The following is a 7,854-nucleotide window of genomic DNA, read 5'->3' as shown; positions in this document are numbered from 1 at the left end:
GACCAGGTTGGTCTCGATCTCTTGACCTCGTGATCCACCCGCCTCGGCCTCCCAAAGTGCTGGGATTACAGGCTTGAGCCACCGCACCCGGCCAATTTTTTTTTTTTTTTAAATAATAGCCTGGCATGGTGGAGCATGCTTGGGATCCCAGCTACTTGAGAGGTTGAGGCAGGAGGATCACTTGAGCCCAGGAGGTCAAGTCTATAGTGAGCCATGTTCATGCCACTACACCTCAGCCTAGGTGATAGAGACCCTGTCTCTCTCTCTCTCTCTTTCTCTCTCTCTCTCTGTCTCTCTCTCTCTTACACACACACACATGCATGTGCACACACACACATACACAAGAGGGAGGGACATCCCATAATAATAACGGTATCAATTAATAAAGGGGATATAATTTTAACTGTGTATATACCTAATAACATTGCTTCAAAATACGTGAAGCAAAAAGCTTCCAGACTGAAAGGAGGAATAGATAAATCCAAAATTATAGTTGGAGATTCCAACATTTCTCCTGCAGGAGTTGACAGAAGTAACAAAAAATAATTAACGTATAGAGGTTTTGAAAAATACTATCAACCAACTTGACTTCATTGACAGTCATGAAACACTTCACCCAACAACAGGACACATATTATTCCCTATACATATGGAACAGTGATCATATAGACCATAATTTGGGCCATAAAACAAGTATCAATTAATCTAAGAAGGTTAAAATCATACAAAACATGTTCTCTGACCACTATGGTATTAAACTATAAATCAATAATTGAGAGATCTTTGGAAAATTCCCAAATATTTTTCAAATTAAGCAATATACTCCATATAACCATAAGTCAAAAAGGAAATTGCAGGGAAAGTTATGAAATACTTTGAACTGAGTAAAAATAAAAACATCAAAATTTTGAGGATGCTGCCAAATCAATGCTTAGAGGAAAAAACTAGAAAAGGAAGAACAGAAAAACCCAAAATAAGCAGAAGAAAGGAAACAATAAGGATAAGAATAGAGCCCAATAGAATAGAAAACAAACAAAAATAAAAGAAAATCAATTCAACTAAAATCTGATGTTTTGAAAAGATTAATACAATTGATAAAACTCTAGCCATATTTCCCAGGACATCATTACAGACTCTACAGTGGGAATAGTGACAGAGCATCATGAAAACCTTTATGCCAATAAAGTTGGTAAATTAGATGAAATGGGCAAATTCTTTAACATACACAACCTATCAATGCTCACTAAAGAAAAAAAAGCTCTGAATATCCATAAATCTACTAAAGAAATTGGATTTGTAATAGAAAACCTTTCCCTTAAAGAAAACTCCAGCCCCAGATAGTTTAATTGGCGAGTTCTACCAAACATTTAAGGAAAACAAGATATAATTCTATAACAACTCTTTCAAAAAATTGAATAGTAAAGAACACCTCTCGGCTGGGCGCAGTGGCTCATGCCTATAATCGCAACACTTTGGGAGGTCAAGGTGGGTGGATCACAAGGTCAAGAGATTGAGACAATCCTGGCTAACATGGTGAAACCCTGTCTCTACTAAAAATACAAACATTAGCTGGGTATGGTGGCTCTTGCCTGTCAAACCAGCTACTTGGGAGGCTGAGGCAGGAGGATCACTGAGTCCAGGGAGGTTAAGGCTCCAGTGAGCCGTGATCACACCACTGCATTCCAGCCTGGGCAATAGAGCGAGATTCCATCTCAAAAAAGAAAAGAAGATATACAAATGGCGAATAAGCACATAAAAAGATTCTGAACTCATTAGTCATTGCATTAGGGAAATGCAAGTTAAAACCATGAGATCCCAACTCTGATAAGAATGACTCAGGATTAAAAAGTGTGACAATACCAAGTGTTCTGGCAAATGGATAAACAAATTGTAGTATGTCCATGCGATGAAATATACCATTTCACATTTCAAAGGAATGAACTACTGACACATGCAATGACAGGAAAAATTTCAAAAGCATTATACTAATGAAAGAAGCCAGACACAAACTCCTAGGAACTATGTAATTACACTCATATGAAATTCTAGGAAGGCAAAACGATAGTTGCAGAAACCAGATCAGTAGATCCCAGAAGCCAGGTCAGCAGAGAGGAGACTGACTGCAAAAGGGCACAATGGTATTTGAGTAAAAGAAATGATGACAGTGATGGTCACATGACTGGATACATTTGTGAAAATTCATTGTATTGTACACTTAAAATTGATGAATTTTATTATATGTAAATTATACCTCAATAAAGTTGATTTTTAAAAAATACAATGTTTTGTAATACTCTAGACTGTGGGGGGATTGTGGGTAGCCAGGGAAAAGGGCTAGAAGTTCGGGAGGTACTGGAGGGTGTTAGGAAATAACTCTTCCTGCTTTCTCATTGAGGAGTCTCCTTTATTTGCATACCCTTCTCCCCTGGGACTGGGAAGCTCCCTCTTGTAGACAAACTCCCTCTTAGCCCCTCTTACAGGAGCAGCGTGGTACCTGGCTACAACACCTCCACCACAGTTCAAAGGCCAGGGTTTGGTAATCAGTATCCTGGGAGAAATGTTTACAAACTTTAAAACAAACCAACAAAAAATCAGCTTCTCAAACAAAGCTTTATGCAGTCTTTCACTAACCAAAACAAAAGCATTAATTATTTTGGCTGGAGGTGGTAGCTCACACCTGTAATCCCAGCACTTTGGGAGGCCACGGCAGGCAGATGGCTTGAACCCAGAAGTTTGAGACCAGCCTGGGCAAAATGGTGAAACCCCATCTTTACAAAAAATACAAAAGTTAGCCAGGGTGGTAATACATGCCTGTAGACCCAGTTACTCAGGAGGCCGAGGTGGGAGGATCACCTGAGCCTGGGAGGCAGGGGCTGCAGTGAACCTAGGCCACACCAGTGCACTCTATCCTGGGTGTCAGAATGAGACCCTCCCTCAAAAAAAAAAAAAAAAAAGCAATATTTTATTAGTATACATTTACATTATAAGTTGAACTTCATGATATCTATTATAAAGTCATATAATGTCAACAGGCCTGTTTTCATGAACCCAGAAATGTGATATTCATTGTATATATATTTTTTTTCTTTTTTTTTCTTTAAGTTTGGTAGAAGCCCATCATATGTATATTCTTTTTTTTTTTTTTAAACATGGGGTTTCTCCATGATGGCCAGGCTGGTCTTGAACTCCTGACCTCAGGTGATCCACCCACCTAAGCCTCCCAAAGTGCTAGGATTACAGGCATGAGCCACTGCGCCCGGCCCATATGTATATTCTTAAACTACTCTTTCAAAACCAGTTAAAATATACATTCTGGGTAAAAAAAATAGTAGTTTGAACATAAGCATCCAAATTTGTACATGGAAAACCCATATAGCAAAGGAATTTTTTTTTTTTTTTTTTGAGACAGTGTTTCTCTGTCAACAGCCAGGCGCCAGGCTGGAATGCAGTGGCATGATCTCCACTCACCGCAACCTCCGCTTCCTAAGTTAAAGCAATTCTCCTGCCTCAGCCTCCTGGGTAGCTGGGACTACAGGCACATGCCACCACGCCCAGCTAATTTTTTTTGTATTTTTAGTAGAGATGGGGTTTCACCATGTTGGCCAGGATGGCCTCGATCTCTTGACCTTGTGATCTGCCTGCCTCAGCCTCCCAAAGTGCTGGGATTACAGGCTTGAGCCACCGTGCCCGGCCAGCAAAGGAATTTTTAAAGGCATAAATCCATGAGGATAGGGAAACAGGAGAAGAGGCAAGAGCAAAATATTTCAGAAGTGGAAACCGATGGATTAGAGGTTACTCACTTACACGAGAGAAGGACAGATCCTAAGGCAGCGGCAGAACCATATGGCAAACAGAATTGGTTGTGCCATACCAGAGTCTCCTTCGTCTGACCACCCTGAGAAGGAAAACCTAGGAATGTTGACATCAGAAGTTCCCAGCCAGATCACCGTGCAAAGAAGCTCTTGTCTGACAAGCCTGTCCATCTACCACCTGAATAGACAGAGAACAAATGCTTCCAGTCAGCTTTTAGGTGACCCATCCTTAAGTGTGAGCAGACAACCAAGGATTCTTCTTTTTTTTCCCCCTAGTGTCATCAGAAAAGACAACCAAGGATTCTAAGACTTCCAAGAAAAGAATCTAATGTAGAAGACAGAGACCAAAACAACAGAAAAGAAATTTGGAGCAGAGATTATGCAGAGAAAACAAAAATGACAGAACTATCAGTAATAGCTTCTGAGATAAGATAACCCTGAAATAATATATGTTATGTTTTTTAAAAAGGACAATTCAGAGAATAAAAATAAAGTGAAAGTGATTAAAATCTTTAAAATATGGAAAAACCGGTGGCTCACGCCTGTAATCCCAGCACTTTGGGAGGCTGAGGCGGGTGGATCACGAGGTCAGGAGTTTGAGACCAGCCTGACCAATATGGTGAAACCCCGTCTCAAATAAATAAATAAAAATGAAAAAAAAGGCCGGGCGCGGTGGCTCACGCCTGTAATCCCAGCACTTTGGGAGGCCGAGGCGGGTGGATCACGAGGTCAAGAGATCGAGACCATCCTGGTCAACATGGTGAAACCCCGTCTCTACTAAAAATACAAAAAATCAGCTGGGCATGGTGGCACATGCCTGTAATCCCAGCTACTCAGGAGGCTGAGGCAGGAGAATTGCCTGAACCCAGGACGCGGAGGTTGCGGTGAGCCGAGATTGCGCCGAGCCGAGATTGCGCCATTGCACTCCAGCATGGGTAACAAGAGTGAAACTCCATCTCAAAAAAAAAAAAGAAAAAAAAATTTAAAGTTGATTTCAACTTCTAAATATGTATTTGTTTACTATCAATTGTTCATGCTCAAAATGTTATATTTTAATGTCAAATTAAAATACAATGAAAGGTAATTTAGATTAAACCCTCTTCAATAAAGAATTTGTAAGATTAAAAAATTTTTTTTAGCCTTGATTTGAAACTGCATAAGAAATTTAAATTCTAGTAAATAAATGAGTTTTTGATAAGTAAGGAAAAAAAGATATGGAAAAACTCAGAAGAAGAGTAGGGAGATAAAGTTGAGGAAACCTCCCAGAAAATAAAGTAAAAAAGATTCAAAGCTAGAGAGAAAAATAAGAAATTAGAAGGACCAGTTCAACAGGTCCATCATCCAAGTAATAGGAGTCCCAAAGAAGAAAGAATAAAGAAAATAGGAAGAAATCACCTATAGGATGATTCAAGATTATTCCCCAAAAGTGAGGGGCACTGAGTGTCTAGCACAATGGAAGAAAATAGCCTCTCACCAAGACATATCACTGCAATTTCAGAACACTGGAAATAAGAAGTTCAGAGAGGGGGAAAGGCACCCAGAAAGGACAAAGAATTAAAAGGCTTCAGACTTCTCATTCTCTACAGCAGTGTCAGAAGCTAGAAGACCGTATAGCAATGCCTTTATAATTCTAAAGGAATTCAGTACCCAGACGAACAACCAATCCAAGGGTCACAGTTGAAAAATGACAATGGCAAACATGCAAAGTTCCAAAATAATTTACTGCTCCCTTTCTCAGGAAGCTTCTGGAAGATGGTTTCCTCCAAAAAGTGCGTGTATTATAAATCAAGAAAAACACAGGCACGGGTGGGAATCAGAAGCTGGCTGGTGTGTGAGGGGGTTTTGTTGCTCTAGGGAGATTCTTCAAGCAATCACTGTGTCAACAGACACAGATGTTTCCCTTTCTTCTTATGATGAAAATCAGGAATCCAAACTTATTCGAAAAGCTAAAGAGGCACCATTCATCCCCACTGGATAGTAGGCCTGGCAGCAATTGTTGCATATGGATTTTATACCTTGAAGAGCAGGGGAAATACTAAAATGTCCCATCATCTGACCACAGGTTTGTGGCAGCCCAAGGGTCTGTTGAAGTAGCAACGACTGTTGGTATGGGCTACTATTCCATGTATCGGGAATTCTGGGCAAAACCTACACCTTAGAAGAGATGCTATCTTGGTCTTAGAGGAGCTTGCTTTAGTCTTTTTTTTTTTTTTTTTTTTTTGAGATGTGCAGGGGCACAATCTCACTGCAACTTCCACCTCCCAAGTTCAAGCCATTCTCCTGCCTCAGCCTCCTGAGTAGCTGGGATTACAGGTACTCACCACCACACCCAGCTAATTTTTGTATTTTTTTAGTAGAGATCGGGTTTTATCATATTGGCCAGGTTGGTCTCAAACTCCTGACCTCAAGTGATTCTCCCACCTCAGCCTCCCAAAGTGGCTGGGATTACAGGCATGACCTACTGCACCCAGCCAACATATCATTATTGAAGCTACATATTAATGCTGAAAATAAACTATTTTAGTGGGTTCAGATAATAACACAGAATTGTGAATACTGGCCTCCTTTCTTGCAGCCTTGATTTTCCTGGTGACTGAATTACTAGCGGCTAGTTTACCAACTAGGTCACTCAGGGGAGTCAACACGAAAGAAACATGTCACCTAAATGGACTTGATGGTGTTGAAATGTCCACCTTCTTAAACTGTTAAGATAAAATTAATTCTAAAGAAGATAGCAAGCCAACTCTGAATTACTCCCAGTTTGCTGCAGAATCTTGCATGTTTTGGATGTTATATGAATCCTATTTGCCCCAGTTAATTTAACGTTTTTCTGCCTGTCTTGTGGACTGGCTGGCTCTTTTAGAAGTCTGTCAAAAAAGTGCATTGAATATAACTTGTAAAGCCTCCCACACTGAAAGTATATATGTGTATGTGTTTAAATCAAATATACAGGCCAGGCGCGGTGGCTCACGCCTATAATCCAAGCACTTTGGAGGCCAAGGCGGGCGGATCACCTGAGATCAGGAGTTCAAGACCAACCTGACCAACATGGTGAAACCCCGTCTTAAAAAAAAAAAAAAAAGAAATCAAATATACAAAGCTTACAATAGAGTCACATAGCAATAGTATTTATTAAAGAATCACAACTGTAAAAATGAGAATAACTTATGTATTCTGGCTTAGTTCTTTTGTAATTGTAGACATCTATATTTGCTGCTGTTATATTAGAATATATATATGTATATATATTGAGACGGAGTCTCACTCACTCTGTTGCCCAGGCTGGAGTGCAGTGGCACCATCTCAGCTCTCTGCAACCTCTGCCTCCCTGGTTCAAGTGATTCTCCTGCTCAGCTTCCCAAGTAGCTGGGATTACAGGCACCTGCCACTGTGCCTGGCTAGTTTTTTTGTAATTTTTAGTAGAGACTGGGTTTCACCATCTTAGCCAGGCTGGTTTCGAACTCATGACTTTATGATCCACCTGCCTCGGCCTCCCAAAGTGTTGGGATTACAGGCGTGAGCCACCACACCCGGCATCTTAGAATAATTTTTAAACGTCATCTTGAAACAGAAACACGTATTTCAAGCACTCATGCAAAGGTAACTGAAGAACACTTTTAAAATGGGTGCGTTGTTTATTTTCTCGACAAGAATTGTAAACATTAAACTAAACATATTACCTATAATGGAATTGATTAATGATTTATAAGCAAGCTGGTTTGCACAGATGTTATACAAAAGCTTTTATATACTACAGAATGCCATTACACTTGTGAAATTCTCTTGTGTAACCTGAATTTACACTCCATGGTGATAACATGGTATAGGCATTGTTATAAAAATAAGTGACCATGTCAAAAAAAGAAAGAGAAAGCAAGAAAGCAAGCAAGCAAGAAAGAAAGAAAAGAAGAACATACAATATGGCAAATAAAAATCCAACAAAACAGTGAGGCAGTCAGGCAAAGTGGCTCATGCCTGTAATCCCAACACTTTGCCTTGTCAAGGCGGGTGGATCACCTGAGCTCAGGAGTTCAAGACTAGC

The 7,854-nt window shown here is 40.0% G+C and overlaps 1 protein-coding gene and 1 pseudogene across 4 annotated transcripts in view; both read left to right on the top strand.

The window, feature by feature from the left end:
* Positions 1-7,854, top strand: part of PRPF40B (pre-mRNA processing factor 40 homolog B) — a 75,845-nt gene that overhangs the window by 42,367 nt on the left and 25,624 nt on the right. The window lies entirely within an intron of this gene.
* On the top strand, positions 4,847-6,027 carry LOC116562233 (annotated as a pseudogene).

This window comes from Sapajus apella, unplaced genomic scaffold (genome assembly GCF_009761245.1).
Source record: "Sapajus apella isolate SASKATOON/1434 unplaced genomic scaffold, GSC_monkey_1.0 scaffold2, whole genome shotgun sequence".
NCBI lineage: Eukaryota > Metazoa > Chordata > Mammalia > Primates > Cebidae > Sapajus > Sapajus apella.
Note: the sequence above shows the minus strand (reverse complement) of the source record. Positions and strands in the feature narration are given on the sequence as shown.